At 35.7% G+C, this 27,181-nt stretch overlaps 1 protein-coding gene across 5 annotated transcripts in view; it reads right to left on the bottom strand.

Moving 5' to 3' along the window:
- GRM8 (glutamate metabotropic receptor 8) overlaps window positions 1-27,181 on the bottom strand; it is a 767,368-nt gene that overhangs the window by 261,867 nt on the left and 478,320 nt on the right. The window lies entirely within an intron of this gene.

Below are 27,181 nucleotides of genomic sequence, written 5' to 3'. Positions count from 1 at the left end.
ACAGTATGAGTCTATAACTGCAATCTGGATGATTTTGTGCTTCTCTCGTTATAATTTAGGGAATAAAGTGTCTTAAGTATTTCTAACCTTTGCTACTATTTATCCTCTGAGGCTACATGATGCCAAAATATCTTAATAGAAATGAAAAAGTGTAGAGTCCGTCACTATTCTAAATAGCTTTTCCTGTAAGAAACCAAACATGCTCATATTTCTAAACATCCAAAGGTTTATCTGATTGGAAAATCTTGTCATTACAGCAACGCTGTCAAGTTTCTTAAAGGTTCAGAATTATGTCCCAACTTAGTACCACTTCAATAAAATATAGTCTCTCTCATTTTCCCTCTAATGATAACACTCACATGCTAAATTTAACTCTAGACTAAATATTCACCGGCGTTCAATTTTTCCATTCCTTTCTTGACCAATGGCTAGACTTACAAAAGAGCCATTCCCAATGCCCATTAATTTCTTCATCTATTCAGAAAATATTTATTGAACAGTACTTAACTTAGCACTGAACCAAGCCATGATAATATAAAGTCAAGTAAGTCATGACCCCTGCCCTCAAGAAAATTATAGTCTAGGTAGAGGCAGACAAGTAAATTAGTAATTCAACCACAGTTTAGTGAGTATTACCTACTGACTAAGGGACATGGAGGAGGAGCATGGAAACCAATCTAATGCTTATGAGGATGGGCTCAAGTCAGGGAAGTCTTTCCAGAGGTGACCTTTGAACTGAGCTGGGAAACAGGATGAGGAAAAGGTGACATGTCAAAGACAGGAGGGAGAATTCTCCAGAAAATGGGAATGACATATGAGTCATCACAAAGAAGTGACGTGGTATGATTCATTTACAGAATCACAAGTCCGGCATAGCCAGAGTAAAGGGCACGTGTGGTAGAAAGAAAATAAAAACCTTTTCAGGAAGGATGTGATGGGCTAAGCCAAGGATTTTCCCTGATGCTGAAAGCCGCAGGGAGCCACTGCATGACTTTAAGAGAGAGAAAAATATCATGCGATAAGTGCTTTGAAAACAAGCCCTCTGGCTGTTCTATGGCGGATACGCTGAAAGGAGAGACAACTACAGAGAGGGAAATGGGATGCCGTTGCAATAATCCAGGGAAGAAACCTTAACAGCTTCAATTAAGGTAGGAGAGATCTAAGGGGGAGAACAGATTTGGAATATATTTCAGTACTGGTGAAAAACTGTACATAGGGAAAGGAATCTAAACTGGCTCTGGATTTCTGATTTGGAGTACTAAGTGAATGCCATTTAACTCACTAAGATGAGAAATTCAAGTGAAGGAATAAACTTGAAGTGAGAGATGGTAAGCTTCATTTTGAACTTAATGAGTTCAAAATCCAAGTGGATTCATGCAGAATATAGCTGGATAAGTGAAAGGTCTTGGTCAGAGATACAGGACTTAATGTATAAAGAGGTAGTTGAAGTCATGGGAGTGGTCAAGGTTATGGGGGGCGGGGGCAGAAGGTGGGATGTTACTCAGAAAGAAGAACAGAGGTACCAGCATAGAACCCTGGGAAACTCTAAACTGAGAGGAGAGCATTAAGCAAACTACAAATACTTAATTACTAGAGGAACAGATGAGGAGAAGAGATCTAAACAGGTCGATGAAGAAGAACTCCAAGACGGTCAAGTGTTTCAGATGCTTCAAAGAGGTCATTTAGTATGAACAAGACAAATGTTCAGAGCCTTTAGCAATGTGGAAATCAGAGCTGAAGGAAACAGTGGTAGGAAGAAAAAGGAAGAGAGAAGTAACCAGACTCCAGAAGGTTATGGAGGGAAATGGGCAGTGGGGACCAATTTTCCTAATACTTTATCAAAGGAAGAAAAGAACGATGCAGACATACTCCGTATCAACCACTGGTTTTAAAATAAATAATCATTATCACATCTAATTATTCTGCAATGCATGTTCTGACAACATCCTGAAACAAACAGAAATTAAGTCTTTTTTTTTTTTTTTTTTTTTGCGGTATGCAGGCCTCTCACTGCTGTGGCCTCTCCCGCTGCGGAGCACAGGCTCCGGACGCGCAGGCCCAACGGCCATGGCTCACGGGCCCAGCTGCTCTGCGGCACGTGGGATCCTTCCAGACCGTGCATGAACCCGTGTCCCCTGCATCGGCAGGCGGACTCTCAACCACTGCGCCACCAGGGAAGCCCCCAGAAATTAAGTCTTTTGCAAAGAGTTTTAATGGAATAGAAGATAAACTTTGTTTTTGTTTCTACTCTGATGTCAAATTTTAAAATAAATAGTGTCAACAGCAGGAGCAGCCGTTGGGAATTAGAGTGAATCACCTTGACGTTTCCTTCCGAACTTATTCAAAATCATGTTGGTACAGATACATGCCATTCACACAAAGCAAAGTTTATCCTACCAGAGTGTAAATAAATAAGTAATACTCACTTCATTGCATCTTATATTTCCTTTAAGATCATGGTGTTCTGTTTAGTCACCTAACATTTAACACTAGTGTTTTAGATTAATTCTTCCAAAGAGCTTTACATTTTCAATTTTCCTCTCAATTTTCCTAGTGAAATCTCCTCTCACTATTCCCTTTTTAGACTGGTAATTCTCCCATAACTCCTTTGTATAAATATTTTCAGTTCTTACTAATGTTTGTTTCTAACTCTAATTTCATATCAGCTATAAATATTTAATAATTATGGTGACTTACATTTATATAGCATTATTCACCCTGAGAGATCCCAAAGCACCTTTCCAAACTGCTCACATAAATAAATGCTAGGCAACATTAAGGATGATGAAACAGCCAGTCACACAATTAGCATGCTGTTTACTTAGCTCCCGAACACTAAAGATGCTTCATAAGACTTGAGCTAATATCAGTCACAGGAGATGCTCCACTGAACACCATGCCACAAGCTGATATGACCTGTGACTGTTAACATGGGCCATTTTTTATGCACTGGGATATAACTCTTATCGAGTCAAACAGAATTAGTTTTGCCAAAAAGATCAATGGCTGTTTAAAAACGCGTGAATAATAAAAATGCTTGAATAAAATGCAGGTACTTTAAGCATATTTTAAAAAACCGTTTCTTTCTTAACCTAAGCTTTTACTGCTAAACAGGGAACTTTGTGTTAATGGTTGACACAAAATGTGGCTCCCAAGTTATAAATCTCGACTCAAAGAAGCACTCCTTGCATGACCTTGAACAAATTACTTACACTACCTCTTTGTTTCATAGGCTCAGAAGGAAAACTCTATTATTTCTGACTTGAACTCAGCAATTCTTCATTTGAAAGACCATGAAAATGTGCTGAAAGATTCCTCTAGCCACAGGCGATTTTGACAGAGGAGTCCTGTCACCTCATGTTGTTTCAGGCATGCACGTCAACCAGCCGTAATAGCGGGTAATGAAAATTTTTGCGAAAATACTAAAAAAAATTGTAAGGCTAAATATTTACCACCCGATTAACATCTTCCTCCAGTAAAGCACATAAGATCTTAATAACTTTTGCCATGAAAGCGAGAAGTTGAAAGTGGGGTAAGTTAAGAGTTAGTGATAAATAAAACCAATAAGGGTAATTGATTAATCCTTCATATAGAAAATGATAGCAAGTATAAAACATATTTGCCAAATGGTAAAACTTTACTTGTACAGATTAACTTGAGAAATTATTACTATTATTAATATTGACATAGCATATACTAGACAATATGTTAAATGTATCAGATTTTTTATCTCACATGATCCTCATAACTACTTTATTAGAAGAGTAGAGTCATATTTGTTAGCAAAATATTCAATACTCTTGCAAATAGCTAAATTTTCAAATATGGACCTTTTTATGCAAGCTTCTGGTCTTTAAAACCACATTCATGTTTAATTCAATTATTTCCTGTTCATCTCTTCACAGTGTAACCTACATTTCAATTTGCATTAAAGCTTTTCTTGAAGTTGTTTTGCAAAGATGACAGCATTTACTAAAACAGTTTTAGGAAGCACTTTCTCTAGTTTCTGTATATGGACCTTAGGGCAGAACTAGTCGTATCTTGGATCTGACTCAGTAGAGAATCTGACATTCTACCCTTTAGTATACCCCAACCTTCGATCTGCTAAGAAACATCGCTTTATTAGATCTCCTCTCATTTATTTTCCTTTTCAGTATGGTCACCAGCAGCTGACTTTCTTTTCAGGCTCATTTCTTTATAAAGAAATAGAGATTTGTATAGCTTCAAGAGAAAATCTGCATAGTTTATGCTCACTCATTAGCTAAGGAATTCACTGCTCCGAAGCACATGGTTTGCTACCCATCATGGAACTTGGAAGTTGCTCTCAAGTGTAGAAACATACGAGTGCTAGACCCGTGAATGGCAAGGGTCAATTTTACTGTAATCTGAATTCACAGAAAAGAGGAAGCCGAAGCTCAGTAAAACTAAGTAATACACCCCAGCCACACATCCAGTAAATGACAGAGCCTTTCAACCAAGGTCTGGAGAACTGCACAGCCTGTTTTTCTTTTGAGCAACTCCCAGTCAGTCTGGCATAGTGAATGGTCTGAATTCTTGGAACTACTCTAATGAAAACTAGTTTTACTATAGTTTGGACTGGAACAAAAGATTTTAAAATCTGACCCCTTGCCTTGATTTGGCAACTAACCAGGTGTGAGGTTTTTAGAAAGTCATCTTAACCTTTCTGGGATTCAATGTCCTTGTCTATAAAAAGGAACAATTCATCAGGGTTTAAGGAGCTCCAAGGTCCTAATGGTCTATGAAAGTGTTGCTAAATAGAGATTCACTGCCAGGAAAAGCTGTGTATGTGACTGTGTACAAATATATGCTGCGAGGTAATTAAGATTTCTCGTGTTGTTCATTTAATCAGGTCAAACGCCCCTCAGGCAATTGGATTACAATATTCATGTGCTTACTCAGCACTTGTGCTGTAAACATTTTAAGAATGAACTTCAGTGTATTCCATACATCTACATCACCCCGATTTTAATTTAATAGGTTTAAACTTATGCTGTTTTACTATAATATTTGAACAGTGCACACTGAATATAGGTGCGATCCACGATAGAATTGTCCTGGGTTTATTCAGTTATAATTATCCTGTTCTTCATAAAACTAGGGAAATAGTACCTTAGATTTACGGAATTTTCTCACCCATCTCTTGATATCTTTCTTCTAGACCAGTGTCTCTCAAACCAGATTGTACATAATAATCATAGTATATGGGGAACTCAAATAGAGATGATGAATTAAGGCACAGAAAGGCTACCTAACTTGCCAAAGCTTCATAGCTGGGAAAAAGCCAATGAGATCTGGCTCCGGAGACCCAGCCTTTTACCATTGCATTATACTGCCTTAACCAAGAAGCTTTTCGAAAACAGTTGACTGGGTACTACCTGATACCTCATGAGTCAAAATTCCAGGAACATATTTGTTTTGTGTGTGTGTGTGTGTGTGTGTGTGTGTGTGTGTTCAGTGTTCCCAAGGTGATTCTAACGGGGCTGCTAGACTACTTTCAAAAAAGAAAAAAAAAACCCTCTATCTGTAAGTGGAAGAAATCTGCATCCAAACATTTGGTCTTCTGTTGAGAGGACTGTCATACAATAGTTTTGCTTACTTCAGAGATGCACGTAATATGCCTGCAAGGGCACACAATTTTCTAAGCATCAGTTGCTCTCTTTCTGCTTACCCTAAGATCAGGCCAGGATTTTTTTTTTTCTTGCAAATCTAGTCCCAAATGTGAGAGAACTGAAATGTCCTTGGGAAATCAGACCAGTCCAACACAAGCTGACAGCATGATGTCATGAAAAGAACAAAGGCTTGGGGGGCACAGCAGATAGAAGCTAAAATCCCAGCTTGCCATTTGTGAAAGTAAATGAATACCGGCAAATTATTTAATCTCCCTGTGCTTTAGTTTCCTTATTTATAAATAAGGAATATAATAATAGGAGCCACTTCCACGAGATTGTGGGAAGCAGTACAGCTTGACAGTTAAGGGTAGATTCAAATCCCAACTCTGCCACCTTCTCTTTAAGACTGAGTTCCTCATCCATAAATTGGGATTCTGAGACTCCTTAAAGGGGGGTGAGGAAGAGTAAATGAGGTAACGCATGCATTACTGCTATTCGTACTGGGACTGCTGCAAGGATTTAAGTTAAACCTCTGCAATGAAACTGGCCCAGTAAAGGATTTGTAAACGTTACTTTCTCATATTTAAACCTCATCTGCAGGTTGAATGTCAGGAGAAACCATATACACTGAATGTGCTCAGAAACCCATACACCATCAGAAAGACTGAAAAAACAAGGAAGGAGGACAGTTTGAAGGGGGACTTTAAGAAGACCTAGGTGAAAAGTAGTACGGAGGTTCCTCAAAAAATTAAAAATAGAACTAGTAAGTGATCCAGCAATTCCATTTCTGGGTATATATCTGAAGGAAATGAAATCACTATCTCATAGAGATGTCTGCACCTTCCACGTTCACTGCAGCATTATTTGCAATAGCCAAGACATAGAAACAACCTAAGTGTCTACTGATGGATGACAGGATAGAAAAAATGTGGTATATACATACAATGGAATATTATTCAGCCTTAAAAATGAGATCCTGCCATACATGACAACATGGATGAAACTTGGTGCTAAGTGGAATAAGTCAGAAAGAGAAAGGCAAATAATGTAAGATCTCACTTATATGTGGAATCTAAAACAAACAAACAAACTCATGGAGACAGAAAGTAGATTGATGGTTGCTGAGGGGAGGGGAGGGGAGAAACAGGTGAAGGTGGTCAAAGGGTACAAACTTCCAGTTATAAAATGAGTAAGTTCTGGGGATGTAATGTGACTATAGTTAACAACGCTGTAGTGTATATTTGAAAATTTTTTCTTAAAAGAGATTTTAAAGACCTCAACACACACACACAGACAAAACTATGTGAGGCAACAGATGTATTAACCTAACTGTGGTCATCATTTTGCAATATATACATATATCAAATGATCATGTTATACACCTTAAACTAATGCAATTTATCTCAATAAATCTGAGAAAAAGACCTAGGGTTAGCATTTCAAAGATGAACCTCTGCTTTTTAATCACAGCCTCCACCGAAACCACACATGCCACTACTTAAAAGACCACCTTCCCAGCTACCTCTCCCACTGTGTCCTACTGCCAACTCACCATTAATCAAACACGCTGAGTATCTTGTTCCTCAGTGTCTACACTCTTGCCCTTCTTTCTGCCTGGGATGTAATCTACAAACCACATCATCACCCAGCAAAATATAACTCACACAAGATCTGACCAAATACTATTTCTCCTTTCCCTAAGTTTCTCAGTCAGAATGCATCTTTCCCTGCGCTGGGCTCCTACGAAACAATTACCTGTGTATACCTTCATTATTAATTCTAGTTACTAATTCATTCTGATATATCTTAATAATTTATAAAACTTGACTCTCCACTAGATTTCAAGTTTTCTGATGGGAGTTTATCTTACATATCTTTTTTTTTTTTTTTTTGCGGTACACGGGCCTCTCACTGCTGTGGCCTCTCCCACTGTGGAGCACAGGCTCCGGACGCACAGGCCCAGCGGCCATGGCTCACGGGCCCAGCCGCTCCGCGGCATGCGGGATCCTCCCGGACCGGGGCACGAACCCGCGTCCCCCGCATAGGCAGGCGGACTCTCAACCACTGCGCCACCAGGGAAGCCCTCTTACATATCTTTATTTTTTCCCATAGAGGCTGAACTACTGTCTTGCATATAGTAGGTATTCAACACAAATTTGCTGGAATAATATGGGGCCACTGCAGATTGCCATGGCCATGGATGGAGCCCACAGCAAAACTTGTCTCAATCACGTGGTCCCTGCCACGATGCCTTTAATTCAGTGTATGGCAGATATTAAATGAAACAGTGCCCTGAAAAATAAAGCATGAAGTCTTTAATAACTGAAAAGAATGGACTAGTGCAAAACTGAGCCTGGGACATATGTAGTAAAATTTCAATGAAAGGATGCAACTAACTGGCAGTTTAAAAAATCACTCTCCCGTATAAAGATATTATAGTTTAATGTACTGTAATGCAGATCCAATAAAACCTTTGACATTTTCATTTTTAAATATTTGAATGTCAGGCTAATGTCCCAGGAACAGAAATTAATTTTCAGTGCATGTGCTATTAAAGTTATTCACTTTTCATATCAAAACCTACACTGACACTTTTGACAAGTTTTTAAAACTATACTAAATTAGATTTCAATCATAATCCTACAGAAAGTGAGAGAGGGAGAGAGAGAGAGGAAAGAAGGAAGGAAGGAAAGAAGGAAGGAAGGAAGGAAGGAAGGAAGGAAGGAAGGAAGGAAGGAAGGAAGGAAGGGAAAGAAAGAAAGTTGGAGCATGGGGAAGGAGGAAGGAAGGAAGAAAGAATATATACACCTGGAGTGAAAATGGAGAGGAAATCCAGCCATGGCCAAACGTAACATTTTCTCTACTTTGGTATTCCTTAAAGAAATTATACCAAGTGACGGTACTGACATTTTCAAATGAAATATTATTTGAGCTGCTTCTGTAACAGTATAGTTTGCCTATACGTTTTTCCAATAGTTTTTCTTCCTCCTTCACACAACAGTACTTATGGAGAAATATTATTCAGAAGAGTGTCTCTCAGTGTAGCCCACGGGGCCCTGGTGTTCCCTTTCAGGTGATCCACCAGGTGAAAACTGTTTTCATAGTAATATTAAAATTGTATCTGTCTCTCCCGCCATGTTGGTATTTGTCCTGATGATAACAAAAAGTGATGGTGGGTAAAACTGCTGACCTCTTACCATGAAGAAGGCACAGGAGCTAAACTATACTAGGTGTCAGTATATCTTCCACGGCTACACACTCGCAGTTAAAGAAAAATTGCTAGTTTCACTTGAGAATAGCCTTGATGAAGCAGTAAAATCTACTGATTTTAAAAATCTTGATTGGAGTAAAGATCTTCTTAATATCCTGTATGATGAAATGTAAAGTGCACGTAAAGCACTTCTGTTACAGACTGACAGATGATGCCTGACTTGGGGAGGGGTCGGGGTAGCATTAAACAATAATTTCAGTTGTGAGCCGAACTAGCCACCTTTGTGACGGCACATGATTTTTACTTGAAAAGTCTACTGATAGATAAACTACATTTATTAAGACTTGTGTGTGTGGAAGATTTGTTTCACAAAAATGAACAAAATAAACCTGTTAACTAAAGAAAAACTTAGAAATTTTGGCCAATGATCGAACTTGAGCTTTCGAGTGAAAATTAATATTTTGGAAAATTTAAATCTTCCACAAATCTAATCAGGCTTTTCTGATTGTTTTTCTGATTATACTAGTGGTGATATTAGCAAACGTTATGTTTTGCTAGTATACAATAAAATGTTCCAACATTTGAAACAGATATATAAACTCAATGAACCAATATTATCCAAAAATTTCAAAATATTCCCTAGTTAAAAGATTCAATCAAACAACCACATAGACCAACGGATTTTAAGTTTATTGCTATAGTCTCAGATTCTATATTGGAATTATCTTTTATGAAAAAATATTTGTCAAGTTTTGGTGTAGTATCAAAGATAATGTGAAAATGCTATTAAAATAATCTTCCCTGCCACTATGTATCTGTGTGAGACCGGACTTCTTTTTAATATTCTTCACCTAAAACTTCATATTGCAACAGATTTAGTGCCAAAGATATGAGACAGCAGGCTATGTTCTATTAATCCATAAAATTAAAGAGATTTGTAAAAATGTAAAACAATGTTACTCTTCTTAGAAATTTTTTCCTTCTTTTATAATAGTTGTTTTCATCAAAATATTATTTACATCAACATGTAATCAGTTTATTATTGTTATTTTTAAATGAATAAATAAATGTTTAACTTTAAATTTCTAATATGGCCAATCAATAGATACAATGCATATAAACAAAAGCTTTTGGGGGTTCTTAATAATTTTAAGTGTAAAAGATGCTGGGACCAAAGTGTTTGAGAACACTGCTGATTTAGAAAATACATTAGGAATCTACATAATTTGAAAGAAAAAAATACAAATTCTCTGGCAATGTTATTTTTCACTCTGTTGAGTTTGGAATTTTTCACTATACAGATTCAATGATCTTTATGTCATTTATTCAAAAACCATTTCTCAGTCCCTGCTATAGGTCAAGTGCAATGGGAAAAACAAAAACATAAGACATGGGTCCTGTCATCAGAGCATTTACAGTTTCCATTGTTGTCCATATAGTGATATATTGATATATTTATTCCCATCTCTCTTCTGCATTGAAACTCGTGTGTGTGTGTCTTTGTGTGCCTTTGTGTGGGTGTGTCCAGCTGCCTCATAAACATCTTCACTTGGATTTTCCACAAAGAGTTATAAATGGTCCAAAACTGAAATCATCCACTAAACCGCATATACTCATTAATGGTAATTATTACCTTTGTATGCTTTGGGTTTTTTTTCCCTAATATTAACACTAAGCATAAAATATGAAAAGCTACTTTTCTAACTTTTGTAATGGCAAACCATAGCTGTGAAATTTCATTCCTTTTTGATTCTATTCCATAGTACAACCTCTGCTTATAAACCTATTCTCCCTAACTCATGATTATTGAATTTCTTCCTGTAAACTGAATTTTCACAAGATTGTTCCTCTTATCCTGTGCTTTTCTCCTTCCAAAGAGTAAATTAAATGTCATCCTCAAAATAAAAAGCAATTCAGAATATATTTTCTATATTCAGTATATATTCTACTTAATTCATTAGCAACTCGGAAATAGATAGTAAATTTACATCTTCTGAAAATTCTATTATTTGCACACATTCATTTCCCTAAAGAAAGCTGAGGAAGTGCTACTTCTTGAAGTGGCAAAGAGGCCCTTATCATAAAATACTATGATATGAGTTTTAATGTGATTATTTAAAACAGATGGGGTACATACACTTTTAAACTCACCATGGAAAACATCAAAAGAAAAATGTAGAATTGAGTCATATTTTTCAAAATATCCCAATCCCTGTGAATTAGAAAAAAATGATAAAAGCTAACCTTCAAAGTATGACTATACTTGATTACAAGAGGATAATCATATGTGTTGATATTACTTTTCCAGAGACAGATTACTTGTCTATAGTCAGCTGTTGTTATTGTTTTCACTGTCTTGCTTTGATAAAGATTTTATAATCAAGACCAAATAATCTATTTGATGGTAACTTACTAGAAATAAAGGCTTAGTAACACAGCAAGAAACTACAATGTCTCCCTTTTGCCTACACTATCAAATCTAAATTATTCTATTCTATTTCATTAATATCCATATTCTGATGCCAACATATTAACCGATCTTATTTTTCATTACCCACCAACAAAAATATTTACAGTATTCTTTCCAATTTCTTTATGATTACATTTCTCATGATGCTAATTAAAGACCTATGAAGTTCTTCCTATTTCCTTCCTTTGTGTAAATATTACCTGTTCTTTTCTCTTTCCTTCAGTTTTATTTCAATTAATAAAACCACACAAATACAAGTGAAGAATTATGAACTTTTCCCAACCCCTCTTCCTCTCCTCCTTGCTTTCCAGAGATAACCACTATCCCAGGTATTTATCATTCCTATGTATGTTTTTATGCATTTTATATACATGTTTGTGTCTTTAAAAGTATATAACATGTATTGTTTATATAATATTATGTTTTATAATATTTTATTGTATCATATGTTATACTCTTCTGCAGCTAGTTTATATCACTCATATTTTCTATATTTATCCAGGTTGGCACACATCTAAATGGTAAAAGATGGAATTATTTCTGACTAAGACAGAGAAAAAGAGAAGGATGCTTGCTTTTACCACTTTTATTCAACATTGTACTGAAGGTCCTAGCTAATACTACAAAGCAGGAAGAAGAATTGAACACATACATATTGGCAAGAAAGAAGTAATACTGTTTTTGCAGACAACATGATTGTTTATGTAGAAAAGCCTAAGGAAACTACAAAAAATAGCTAAAATATGAGTTAATAAAGGTTGCTTTATAGAAAGTGAACATATAAAAATCAATTTTCTACTAGCAATAATTTAGAAATGGAAATTTTAAAATAACTGCACTTACAAGACTATTAACATATGAAATAATTAGAGGCAAATTTAACAAAATATGTGCAATACCTTTACACTGAAAACTACAAACATTGTAGAGAGAAATTTAAAAATATCTAAATGAATGGAAAGAAAAACCATGTTCACAGATGGGAAGACAATGTAGTTAAGATGCCAGTTGTCTCCAAACTGACCTACAGATGCAATGCAATTCCAATCAAAATCAGAGCAGGAGATTTTTTTTTTTTTAAGAAACTGACAAATAGATTTTAAAATTGATATGTAGACGCAAAAGGCATAACTAGCAAAGCAATATTTAGAAATAAAAACAAAGAGAATTTATGTACTACCTTATTTCAAGACCTAATATAAAGCTACAGTAATCAAGACAGTGTGGTATTAGCATAATAAGCTTATAAATTTATAGAACAAGATCACAATTCAAGAAATAGACCCATGCATATGTGTTCAAATGACTTTCAGCAAAAGTATAACGTTATTCAACAGGAAATGGGTAGCTTTTCAAAAAAAAAAATGTTAGGAGAACAATTGGATATCCATATTTTAAAAAATGAAACCAGCCCTCACTTCATACCATATTTTAAAATTGCATTTCTATTGATCACATTTAAATGTAAAAAGTAAAAATATAAAACTTCCAGGAGAAAAATTTTGTAATCTTGAGTTAGACACGATTTTTTTAGCTAGGACAGAAAAAGAAAATGTTGATAAGTTGGCCTTCATCAAAATTAAAAACGTTTATCAAAAGACAACATTATGAAAATAAAAAGAGAAAATATTTTTATAACACAAATATTATATATTTGTATACATATACAAATGCATATATAAGATAACTTGTTTTTAGAATGAATACAGAACTTTTACAACTCAATAACAAGAAATCGGGGCTTCCCTAGTGGCGCAGTGGTTGAGAGTCCGCCTGCCGATGCAGGGGACACGGGTTCGCGCCCTGGTCCGGGAAGATCCCACATGCCGCGGAGCGGCTGGGCCCGTGAGCCATGGCCGCTGAGCCTGTGCGTCCGGAGCCTGTGCTTGCAACGGGAGAGGCCACAACAGTGAGAGGCCCGCGTACCGCAAAAAAAAAAAAAAAAAAAAAAAAAAATAACAAGAAATCAAACAACTCATTTTTAAGATGAGCAAAAGATTTGAAGAGACAATCAAAGAAGATATAAAAATGGCAAATAAGCATATGAAAAAATATACAAAGATGATTAGTGATCACAGAAACGCAGATTAGAGCCACAATGAGAAATCACTATATACCCACTAGTATGGCTAAAATTAAAATGACTGACAATATTAAGTGTTGAAGAGGAATGGAGTAACTGAAACCCTCATACACTGCTCTTAGGGATGCAAAATGGCACAGTCACTTTAGAAAAAAAGTTTGGCAGTTTCTTATAAAGTTAAACATATTCTTCCCATACAATCCAGCAATCCCATTCCCAAGTGTTTACCCAGGAGAAACAAAAGCATATGTCCTCACGAAGAGTTGTACTTATATATTCCTAGAAGCTCCTTTCATAATGGAAAAAGCTGAAAATAATCCAAATTTCATCAACTGATGAATGAACAAATTGTGATATATTCATGAATATTCATATATTCATGAAAATAAAAAGGCAGGGCTTCCCTGGCGGGGCAGTGGTTGAGAGTCCCCCTGCCGATGCAGGAGACGCGGGTTCGTGCCCCGGTCCGGGAAGATCCCATATGCCGCGGAGCGGCTGGGCCCGTGAGCCATGGCTGCTGAGCCTGTGCGTCTGGAGCCTGTGCTCCGCAACGGGAGAGGCCACAACAGTGAGAGGTCCGTGTACCACAAAAAAAAAAAGGCAGTGAGCTACTGATGAATACAACATCATGGGTAAATTTCAAAAACTTTATGCTAAGTGGAAAAAATAGACACAAAAATTTCAAAATATATGATCCATTCATATTAATTTTTAAGAAAGCAAAAACATACTGACAGAAAGGAGACCACTGGCTTCCAGGGAATGATATTGTGGGGAAGGAGTTGACTGAAAAGAGATAGGAAGAAGCATTTGAGGTGATGAAAATGTTCTAGACCATGACCGTGGTGGTGGTTATACAATTGTATATATTCATAAAAAACACATCAAATTGTACACTTAAAACTAGTTGGTTTTACCGTCTGTATATTTTTCCTCAATGAAGCTCACTAAGTCAAAATTACTGGGCTGGCAGGAAGCTTAATGCCCACTTCCCAGCCTCAAGAAACCCATGGGTGTTAATATACAAGACTCATATATGATTGTAATGAGCTTTCAAAAGATTTACCTTGACTTCATATTTGTTATATTCATTGTGTTCCAACTCTTGGAAACAACTTTCTTTTGGTTTTTGCTGCTCAATTGCTATTTGCACTTTGTTTCACATTATCTGTGTAGTCACAGAGAACTAACTTGACTCTGTGAGTCCCAGTGTTCTATCAAAATTATAAAGGTTCTTTGTTTTCTCTTTTAGACACATGGTTTTTTCACTAACAAGTTTTCCCCTGCTTCTGCAATAGTACTTATCATTAGAGGTGGTATACCTTAATTAACGTAGTAATTACCATAATCACAGTAATCACCATAGTAATTCGGTGTGCAATTCTGAGCTAAGGCTTCAAGGGCTCAAACCCTGGTTCCACCACTTGACTAGGTAAGTGAACTAAATATGTGTTTCAGTTTCCTCATCTGCAGGAACAGGGATAAAAATTGTTCCTACTTCTTCAGATTGTTTTGAGAATTAAATGAGATAGTACACAAACGATGCTTAGAAATATACCTGGAACATCATACAGACTCAATAAATGTTAGCATTTGTATCAGCCTCATATTTTCCATTGAAAATTCCAGAAAAAAGAAGTGAAACCAACGTGATTGAATGAAATGCCAAACTGGGATTTTAAACGCAAGAATTGCACTCAACTGTAATTTCAAAACTCAACAGAAGAGCCATCCTCTGCTTCTCAGTTTTGGGTGGCTTCTTTATTTTGTCTTGTTATCATTGCATTCTTAATTTTCTGGTTTATATTACAGTGGAGAGGGGTCAATTAAAGACTGTCTTATGATGATATTTCTTATACCTATTACAACCTTCTATATCAACGTATGTGTGTTTGCATTATGCATGTATGTATGTACTTTATTGTATGCTAAATTCAATTTGGGACTCTTTAAAGGACTTGCATGGAATATATTATTTGGATAGAAAAACTAGGTATACACAAGTCCTGTCTTGGTTTAACCAGTCCTCCTATGGAGGCCTCCAAGGAAACATGCATAAAGAAGGCAAAAGAAAGTACTTCATGATTTGATTTGATTTGCTTCTTAGCTGTGACTTTGGCCTCAAACTCCGTGGTGGAACTTCATAAACCAGGGGAGAAAATGGAGAGTTCCTTGTCTCTACGTTAGTTAAGAAAATGAACCAGTTACACAAGCAGGGCACAATTTTGAGTCAACCTAAGCCAACGTGCCCCAGGCCTTCTCAGACTAAAACAGTGATCTTTGGACAGGGGCCACATGTGAGAAAGCACAGCCACAGTGCCAAAGCTAGATGGCCTGGCCTGTTTAGAGAGAGCATCCCAGCTCCTGTCTATCGCTCTTCCTTCAGGGACTGCTCCAATGATAGCCCTGTCCACTCATTCTTAGCCAGAAGATGACCCCTCTCAGGAGCACAGCAGGTAAACTTCACATCTGACCCATCCAAATCAACCTCCTCCTCCTTGGGGGTTGGGGAACACTCGATGATACAGAGTGGAGAGCGTTTATTTTCCCTATAAGCCCACAGCAGTTGTTAAAATCTTTGAAAATTAAAACGTGACTAGTTATTATCTGATGTAGTTTGCTGTGCTATATACTTCCCTGCTGCCGCTGTTATAATCTGGGAAGTATTTGCAAGACAAAATATTTCTTCAACGTTCAGTAGCATCAAGTTCACAGCGTGAACTTCAAAGAAAACATTTTTAAAAACGCTGGTACTTCCCAACTACAGTGGGGTGTGGTGCAGGCTCACATGGAGGACATACCTGGACCGTAAATCCTATGAGAATAGCTGCATGGGCTTCCATGGGTCTCTACAAAGTGTTTACAAGATAATGTGCCATTTCAAGAATTTCAGGAAATAGCATACTTTTCAGTCAAAAGGTCTGTGACTCCAGAGACAGAAGGGAAGCATTTAGCATGATAGTGACACAAATCTCTATTCCGTCTTGAGGCTTTAGTACCGGTTTTTTCCTAGGCTCTTATCCATCTCATAATTCGGGTCTCAGTTTAAATATCACCACCTTCGTGATGATTTCACCATCTTCCCTACAGTCCCACTCTCCCTTTTCCACCATATTCTCTACTTTAGCATTGTAATACTTCACATTTTGTAGTTGTTTGGTACTTGACTGCTTGCCCTATTTAACAGCATCTTCCTGAGGGCACCGACTGTCTTTTACTCACCATTGCGGGTCCAGTTCCTGATAAAGACTAGTACATAGGAGGCATGTAGTAATCTGTTGAATGAATAACTTGATGAATGTATGCAGATTTAGCGATTTTAATAGGCTACCTTCAAAGCAATATCCTATCTCAACTCCTTTGAAACTTGGAGCACTAAACATAGAATTGAAAATTCTGGGTCTGGTCTCAATTCCTTGATTCAGTATCTGCAAGTCTTGAATATATTACTTAACTTTTATACATCTCTGTAGTCAAATGGCATAATAACATCTACTTTCTTGCCCTCCCACATAAGACCGTTAGGGCTAATGAGAGAATATATGTGAAAGTACTTTAAAGTGAAAAGCATTAAGATGCCTGGGATTGTTATTGTAATACGGTGGAATTCAAGGTAATTAGCACTAAAAAGACTTAATATGGATAAATTTATCATCAAAAGAAATCTTTCACTGAGATACAAAATAAGAAAACTTGGGGAATGATTATTAGAGGCTTATCATCTTTACACATACACATTTGTTTGAATATAAATCCCAAATGAAAAGATTATTTTTTACCTAAAATTCTAACAGGATTTTGACAATTCAGAGTCTATGATGAGGACAGCAAACAATACACAGAAGTTTTCAGCAATTATTTTTTTTCCTAAACAGCATAGAGCTAATTTTATTTGACCCTTCCTGCTGTACATTTTAAGTGAAGTGATCTGAACCCACCCTAGAATTATCTGTATTTGTGACATCATTGTCTTTGCCAGGAAACTATGAAAAGTCTTTTTAATCACGGTGATTAAGTAATCATATTCCCTTATCCACAGAGGGATGTATTTAAAATCTTAGAGAACTATCACTGAATAATGGCATTTAATATTTCATCACTAATTCAAATCAAATGATAGAGATGGATAGGCTAGTCAGGAATTATGTCAAAGAACTCTTGAAATACACAGGGTTAATTTTTTGTTAGGTTGAATCTCCTAGCACAGCCACTGGGCTATCAAACGGGACCACAGATCACCTAAACTCACAACAGGGCCTTTCCGGAGGGTCTAAAATCTGCAGTAGATCGCTAAGACTTTAAAACAGCATATTACACCAATCTGCAACCACACCATGGCGAAATTACGGTGGTCTAAGAATGTAGTAAAGAAGATAGATGTTGATCACAGTACTCTGTACATTTCTGATTCTTGTTCTTATCAATTCTTAAGATTAAAAAATAATAAAATAATATAGGTAGTAAACTGACTCTGAAAACATTTTCGGTAAATGCCAGCCAAAGTCAACACAAGCTCAAATGTCATTTGGTTTATCCAAGTCCCTGTTCAGAGATATGAAGCGATTCAAAATTTCTACTCTTACTCAGTCTCCGTAAAGTTAGAAAATTTGCCTAGACATTGGCAAGGAAACAAATCCTTTCTTTCCATCGTATCATTTTACTATTTTTATTCACTTCCTCTATTTCTATAGAAAGAGAGGGGTGTGTGTGTGTGTGTGCACTCATGTACTTAAAAGCTCTTGGTATTAGAAATTCACTTTCTACTTAGATCTGTTGCAGGACTTAAAGGTGCTCAGCTGAAACCATCCTTGAGTTTGCTAAATATGTTACTTTATTTCTATAAACATTTTGTGTGTGGAGGTTGCTAGAAAATTTATGAACTGGTTATTTTCTGCTTCAATACCAGTGAAGTAGATTGCTATCATGCTCAAAAGCCAAAAGGTGACTTCAAGTAATGCTGAAAAGAAAAAAAATCCAATATGAAATCGTATTTGTTTATTCATATATTAGCATGTAATTGCCCAAAGTAGTATCATGTAAATTTTGCATTTACAGCCAACTTTAAAGGCTAAGATGGTTCAAACTGATGAAGCACACCCGTAAAGGTATAAAAAGAAAGTATTATGCAAACATTGCAATAAAAATCTCATTATTTTTTTTAACAATATCTGATAGTTTGTGCCTATGTAGATAGACCGTATTTAAGAAGAAAAGAAAAACTTTCTCACCCCAAACTACTAGTTAATTACAGTGTTTAACAATGGAAAGATGACTTTCCCCTCCTTCACCACAAGCTAGTTTCTGTGTATAAAAAGTATCAGTTCTCTCCTTGGCTTGGGTTAAAGCATATATAGTAGGATCAGAAAGATATACTCAACTAATTCTTGAAATGTCAGTCTGAAGCTTTTTTTTTTTTTTTTTTTTACAGAGGGCCAATATTATTTCAAAAGATAAACATGGGGATAGAAAAATCAGATGTCACTTATTTCCAGAAATGGATGCAATCTGCAATCAAGAACACTGCAGTTTTCTCAAATGCCTCCGAGCCCTCTAGAATTTATTGACTCTAGAATTTGTGACAGCTCTGACATATTGTCATTGATAGCTAAGTAAGGAAAGCAAATGTGTTTTCTTTCCTGGTAAAAATAAAAGGATTACATGCTAAAATCCTTTTGCTAAGTTCTACACTGATGTTTTGGGTATTCGGGAATTATCCTAGAGGACTAGCTGGAAGAGCATAATTTCCTTCTCTTTAGTGCCTAGGACTGAGGCTGATGGAATTAGGAGTATTTTTTCATGATGTTGATTAAAATTGAAACAGTTATGAGAATGCTGTTTCCTGGAAGGTGAAATATATATGTAATTGTACATTTGTCAAAACCCATAGAATGCACATCAAGAATCCTAATGTAAACTATGGACTTCGGATGATAATGTTGTGTCAATGCAGGTTAATCAACTGTAACACATGTACCACTCTGATTCAGGATGTTGATAGTGGGAGAAGCTGTGTGTATGAGGTCAGGCAGTATATGGGAACTCTCTGTACTTTCCCCTCAACTTTGCTGTGGACCTAAAATGGCTCTAAAAGATACAGTCTATTATTTTTTTTAAATGATGGGAACATGACCAAGATGAGAATATTATTGGAAGTAATTTTTTTATCACTAAGAAATTGTATTAAAATTTTTCATATATTTTAAACCTCATTAATAGATATTAAATGTTATTATTTCATAAAATAATTCATTAGGCTTTAAAAATTAAATTCTTAATATGTAATAAAGTAAATTAAATAATTGAATCTTATGGTAATAGAGAGAGATAATGGTGGGAATGTGCTTTCCTTCCTCTTTATCAAAAATTACAGTGACATGAAGCCAGGCATAAATGAGTACAGATTATGTAATTTCATTTATATGAGCACAAAAGCTGGCAACCCTAGTCTGTGCTGTTCAGAGCTAGGACAGTGACTTCCTAGAGAGATGTGTACTGACTGGAAGAGCACAGTAGGGTTTTGAGGTGCCAGTTGGGGATTTGGGGGTTTGATTGGCTGTTCTGGATACTGAGTTAGGTGTTTTCAGTTTGTAAAAATTCATGGAGCTGTAGACTTATTGCACTTTTCTATATATATGTTATACTTTTTTAAAAGTCAAAAAAAGGCCATAAACATGGTTCTTCATTTCATGAAGTTTTGACTGAAGCAAAGAGGGAATTGAGATGAGGGCATATACATTCTTACATAAGCCTGTGGTTTATATAAGGACAGGCAAGAACGTAAAAGGAAGTTAAGAGAGCTTAAAGGAGCTGGGAGGAATGGCCTTTTGGCTGTATTGTTAAACAGGTTAGAATTTCTCAGTGAGCTAATATAAATCATAGGGACATCTATATAACCTAGACAGCCGGCAAAGAAAAACGTAAGATCGGAGGAAAGTTAGAGCTTTCTTAAGCAGGATTAAGGACTACAAGTAAGGTAGTAATTGATAAATATTCTTCTGGGAGACTTGTACCACATCCCTTTTGCCTGCCAAAATGTGCATTGTCATTTTTATTTGAATTACTTTTTTAAATGATAGGGCTTATGGCTATTAAATAATTCTGTCATGCGGAGGCCCCTTTTCTCTGTTCTGTGGGCATGGACAACTCAAGTGGGCTATGCACTGGTATAACAGTTTCCTCTAGTTCAGCTGCTTGCAAACAATGACCTTCAGCTGAATTTTTTGCACAAGTCATAGCTGTCTCTTTTATAGCCCACGTCTAAGTGAGTTTCCGACAAGTTTCTTAACACAGTAGGTGTATTATATTCCCGTACACATTCCGTGAACACTATTTCAAGCAGCAGCCTCCATCTCTTTACCTATCAGGTCATTTTACTCAAGGCAAAATGGATTAGAATGGGCTTTACGTCCTCTTATTCCTATATCTCACCCTAAAGTGCTAATAAAAAATGAAGGGCTCAGAAGGTGATTAAAAGAGAAGAGAGAAAAAGTGAAAAAAAAGCCTATTCAACCTTGAGAATAGATGAGTTAAGCCTTGAAGAAATAAGAAGTTAATTTCAGACAACACAATATTACTGATTTTAAGAAATTTATCAGATGCTTTGGAATCTAAGGTGTGTAAGGGAACGTATGTGAATGAGTGTGTATTTGGGGGGTATTTATGTGTGTATGTTTGAAACCCAGTAAACATATGCAGAAGATTTACTCTTGTCATGGGGTAGAGGAAAAAATAATAGTTGTCATTCATTGATTATTCACAATTGCCAGGAGTTGTGAATTATCTCATTAAATGCTCATAATAACACTACAAGGTAGGTATGATTATTACTCCCATGCAAAGGTGAGAACATAGAGGTTTATAAAATTTAAGTGGCTTATCCAAGGTCTCTTCACCTAAGTGTGAGAGTTACAACTTTAGTTCATCTCTGTTTCGACTCAAAAGCTCATACTCTTACCCACTGCTGCTATCTTGATTACTGAATGATCCCAAGAGCAAGTGGAGAAACACTGGCAAGAAAAGAGGACAAAAGAAGAGGAAAAGAAGTTTAATATCTAAAGGAATATGAAGTAAGAAAAAGGAGAAGTGAGAACTGGAAGAGGGACAAAATACAAATAGCACAGTTCAGGTACATAACAAACGTTCAATAAATGTTTGTTGAATGGATGTATATGACATATACAAATAAATGCTATAAATACACTCTATAAGTTTTTAAAAAATTATATTTGATAATTTTCCCTTAACTTAGCTACAAAGGTGTTTATATGGTTCAAAAGAAAAGTTATTTTATAGTCATGTTTTTTTTAATACATTCAAAAGACCAAATTTAATACATTCAAAACCCAAATCCCCAAAGTGTAACAATTAGGCACCTGAATTAAAAATAATTTTCTCATTCATATCCTTCACTTTCAAACTAACTTCTTGATTAAACTTTAATGTAATTATAAGAGTTAATAACCTTAAAGGGAATAATAATCAAGCCTCCACTATAATTTTCGGGTAGATTCTTTCTGAAGCAAAATATCACTAGAAAATAATTACCCTTAATAACATGGGAGCTATTCTAACAAATACTTTCTTTCATTAAAAAAGTACATAATTTTGAAGGAAACAGAAGAAACAGGGAGAGAATGAGCCCCATTTGATCTACCCTAGACTCATCAGATGCCAATATCAGCAGTAATATACTTTGCCATGTACTTTGAGAAGGTTGTAAAAATATTCACATTTCTGTTCCTTTATCTAAGAAGCTGACACTGCTGGGGAAACCTTGTTGATTGGTGCCCTGGAAGAAGCATCTTTTCCAACTTGTGTCTTGTTTTCAAGCTCTCAGTCCCTTCTCACTCATCTCATCACCTTTATAAGGTGATCCAAGTACTAACTTCATTAATTCTCTATTGATAAAGTATCCTCCACGTATAATACAGTATATCACTTATTAAGTACTTTCTATATATTATCACCTTATATTTAGATTTCACAGGAACTCTAAAATGTATATACTATTAACATCCCCATTGTATAGATGAGGAAACAAAGATTTAAAGAGGTTTTGTTACCTGACCAAGATCACAAAGTAGTGAGTGCTGAAACTGGATTCAAACTCTGAGTATAAAGTCTGGGTTTCTGATCACTACGATAAATACAAACCATTAAATATGAACTCCTGCAGAAACTCCCCACCACCTCAGATCCTCTCTGCTCCTTCATTTCTGTCCCCATCCTTCATCCAAGGCTCACTGCTGCATCCCCCGTTTAAACCCAATGCCCACACTTAACCCACAGTTAGTGAGCCTGTGGCACCCCATCTGTTTCTGGGGTTTGCTTATCATTTATCCCTAATTTTTGGCACATGATAAAGTTCATAAATTACAAGAATAAAGAAGGAGTAAAAGAAACCCAGTACAGTGGGTGAAGTTGAGTGGGATCCAAGGAAGAACTAAGGCAACTCCACTGATTTGCCTGAAGCTTCGAAGGATGCTGGCTCCATCTTGGTCCACACATAAGTCTTTATATAGTAAGGGAGGAAGTGAAAGCCCTGGTTCTTCATGACTATAAAAGAAATTAAACTTAGAACAGTATGGAGGTTCCTTAAAAAACTAAAAATAGAACTACCATATGACCCAGCAATCCCACAACTGGGCATATACCCTGAGAAAAGCATAATTCAAAAAGACTCATGTACCACAATGTTCATTGCAGGCTCTATTTACAATAGCCAGGACATGGAATCAACTTAAGCGTCCATCGACAGATGAATGGATGAAGAAGATGTGGCACATATATACAATGGAATATTACTCAGCCATAAAAAGAAAGGAAATTGAGTTATTTGTAGTGAGGTAGACTGACCTAGAGTCTGTCATACAGAGTAAAGTAAGTCAGAAAGAGAAAAACAACTACTGTACGCTAATACATACATATGGAATCTAAAAAACAAAGGTTCTAATGAACCTAGGGGCAGGACAGGAATAAAGATGCAGATGTAGAGAATGGACTTGAGGACAAGGGGAGGGGGAAGGGTAAGCTGGGACGAAGTGAGAGAGTAGCATTGACATATATACACTACCAAATGTAAAATAGATAGCTAGTGGGAAGCAGCCGCATAGCACAGGGAGATCAGCTCAGTGCTTTGTGTCCACCTAGAGGGGTGGGATAGGTTGGGGGGGAGGCATATGCAAGAGGGAGGGGATATGGGGATATATGTATACATATAGCTGATTCACTTTGTTATACAGCAGAAACTAACACAACATTGTAAAGCAATTATACTCCAATAAAGATTAAAAAAAAAAATACTCCCACAGTTTATCAACTTACTCAGAAAACAAGAGGCCGGTATAATTATTCTGCTAAATTTCATGATGGCCTCATTTGTAGGATTGATATTTTATAAGCAGCCTGAAGTTTCCTTAATCAGAAACTGAAATATTACCTAATTCAAATCAGTCTGTTTATTTATCTCTACAAATTCAATATCGCTACACATGCCGTTCACTTTCTTTTAAATGTAAAAATATTTCCAGGAATTACTTCATGACTTGCAAACCTCTATCATCAAGAATAAATTATATAATGTACTTCCAAATTATTAATAATGATTTTCTAAATTTTATTTCACATACGGTAATTATCAAAAAGAATATTTATCTTTAAGGTTAACATAGAACCACTTCATCACATTTGACTTTGCTTCATCTCTATTTACCAAATAAGTAATATCTAATCACAAGGATATTATGCATCGTAAATTCTACAGTTGACATTTTATGTCAGTTTTTCCATATATTGGCATTTTATGTCTCATTTTCTACTTATAAAGGTGGATAAAACAAAGTAGTGTCAAGCCAATTTCATCAATGGTATATATGCTAAAACATTCTACTCAGGACCCTGTGGTGACCTAAATGGGAAGGGAATCTAAAAAAGAGTGGATAATGTATATGTATCACTGATTCACTTTGCTGTACAGCAGAAACTAACACAACACTGAAAAGCAACTATACTCCAAAAAAATTTAAAAGATGAAAACACTAAATAAAAATGATTTATGCACACACAAAAATAATGAATTAGCTCTAGTAATGGGATTGTCACAAACAGTTACAAAGAAAGATCATTTGGGGAAGTAAAGATATGTCTCAAAGCCTTCTGGCTTCTAATCAAAGCACAGTGTCTAGAACAGAGCCAGCACTGCAATGATTCTCTGTTCCCTTCCTCCCTCTTTCACTTCTTTACATTCCATTTGTACTTTCATTTTCCCATTTCAGGCACTCTTCTCTCCTGGAGATGATTGGAACCGTCTCTTAACTTGTCATCCCTGTCTTCAATCTCTCCCTCCTGTCTGCAAATTGCTGTCATAGTTATTTTTCTAAAACACGAATCCTAGCACTTCACCGTCCTGCTCAGAAAGCTCAGTTCCCTGTGTCACAGTCAAACATCAGAGTTTGGCAGGGATTTCTAACCAGGCCCAAGTTCACGTTGCTGGTCTCATCTCCAGGCTGCTCCCACGTCACTCCTTTGAATTCTTACACCGTGGATGCTCACTTTCTCAGAACGTGTACTCTTGCCTGTCTTCCATCTACTATTAAACTGTTTTGTCTGCCATGAATAGTTTTTCCCATCTTGTCCACCTAAAGAAATGTCACTTTCTATTTGTAATTTAAATCAGATGTCACCTGTTCTCTGTGTTGTATTTTTTGAGCCTCCCTTATGCAGTTTCCTAATCTCAGCCTTATGTTGGGTTTGTACATGCCATGCCCATGCCTCTATCATATCACTTATCAAATTGAATTATTGTTGGTAACATGTTTGTGTCTCTCCTCTGTTAAGCTATGACACCTGAAAACTCATAGAACCACATTTTATTAATCTTTGTATTTTTGATGCCTAGCAAAGAGCCCTTTTATTAGATACTTTGTAAGATTCTCAATAAAATGTATGTGGGCTAAAGGAGTGATTCATAAAAAATAAAAATAAACAACTAAAAAAACAACAACAGTAAGAACACTGATAGGCATCTATGTTTTAAAAATATACCTTTATCTTTAAAATAATCTGCAGTGAATATAGAGCTGGAAGAGACCTCAGTGTTTAGAATATTTTAGTATAATCCTTCCATCTAAAAGATGAACCATCTTCTATCTTCTATATTTTCTTTTTTTTGCTTCTCCTTTTCACCTAACTCTAAAATAAATTCCAAATGGATTATACTCTTATAGGGAGAAATCATGATCACTTGATTTTACTGTAAATTGATAATCAATGAATAAAATTCCTTTCCCACTGAGTTCTAACTCATCTTTATCACATCATAAGTTCACATGTGTGTATATACAAATACATGTACAAACTGATTTATTTATTATATATTGATATTTCTGGCTATTTCTATCTGATTCTATTTACCATATGTCTGTTCTGGTAATAGTTCCATGCTGGATTGATTATTATAGATTAACGTTATGCTTAAACGTTAACTGGTAGGAATATTTTTTCTTCAAAATCATTTTAGTTATTTTTACTCATTTATTCTCACAATTAAAATTTTAAATATTATTTCAAATTCCAGAAAATACTCCTTTGTCATTTTGGTTGGAACTATACTAAGCCTGAATACAGATTAATTCAGAAAAGATTAACATGTTTCCTCTAATTAGTTTTTCTGTCTACAAACAAGGGATGTCTCTCAATAAAGTTGTCTTCATATGTCTTTAATATTTTTTGGCTCAATTTATTCAAAGATATTTTCTATATATTTTTGCAAAGAAAAGAGTCTCATTTCCCATAATTGTCAATGATTTCTAACATTGTATGTAGGAAAGTTCTTAATGTTTTAATATTAATTTTATATTTGATCATCTTAAAGTAAGTACTCCTAGTTTTCAATTTATTGTCTTGAGATCAAATCATCTGAAAATAATCATAATACTTTTTCCATTTTAGTAGTAATCTCTTATTTTTGTTTGTTGTTTTACACATTGGTTAAAATTTATAGAATATTAATAATAGTACTAATAGGACTAACCCATCTCTGTAATAGGAATAACTATAAATATATAACCAGTCATAGGCTGAGAGAGATGTGCTTATCACGTTAAACATTTATTCCATTTCTAGTTTTTTTTGTACTTGTAACAGAAATGAGGGTTATATTTTAATCAAATGCTTTTACAGAATCTTATATTTTTCATTGTCTTATTTGACTTCTTAGTGAATTTGTAATGCATTTCCTAATATTAAGCAGTATTTATTTCTTTTAGATAGTTTTAGATAGCTTAAAGGTACTTTACGTGAAGAAATTTGCTTTAAAACCGTCTGCAGTGTTCAGAGACTCTCAAAATTGGATATTTGGAAAATTTGCAGTAAGTCCCTAAAATCAATAAGGTTTCTAAAGAAAAGAAAGTGCTGCTAAATTCCATCTCTATATCAGTCTCTGTAATCAGGCAAGTGTTTAGGTATGTTTCTTAGAATATTGAGCATTGAAATGGTTAGACCACTACCTCACTGTGAGTTTAGGGAAGCTGCTTCATTCAGGGAATTCAATCACAGCATGAAGGTTTGTTTGCATTAAATAATTCCAACACTGATTCCTCTCTCAGATTCCCACAAATTCTATATGATTTTAATTGTGTCCTCTAGCCTAACAAAAATTCACCCACCGAGAGAAGCAAAGAGATTCAGAGACCACGGCATCACCCCTTTCTCAGGTTTTCACCTCTCTGCTCACTTTGTTTAAACTTTCTCCCTAAGTCAATGATAGAAGTTTCCTAAATGTCCCTTTC

The sequence above is a fragment of the Phocoena sinus genome, chromosome 9 (genome assembly GCF_008692025.1).
Source record: "Phocoena sinus isolate mPhoSin1 chromosome 9, mPhoSin1.pri, whole genome shotgun sequence".
Classification (NCBI taxonomy): domain Eukaryota; kingdom Metazoa; phylum Chordata; class Mammalia; order Artiodactyla; family Phocoenidae; genus Phocoena; species Phocoena sinus.
This window is presented reverse-complemented; position numbering and strand designations above follow the sequence as displayed.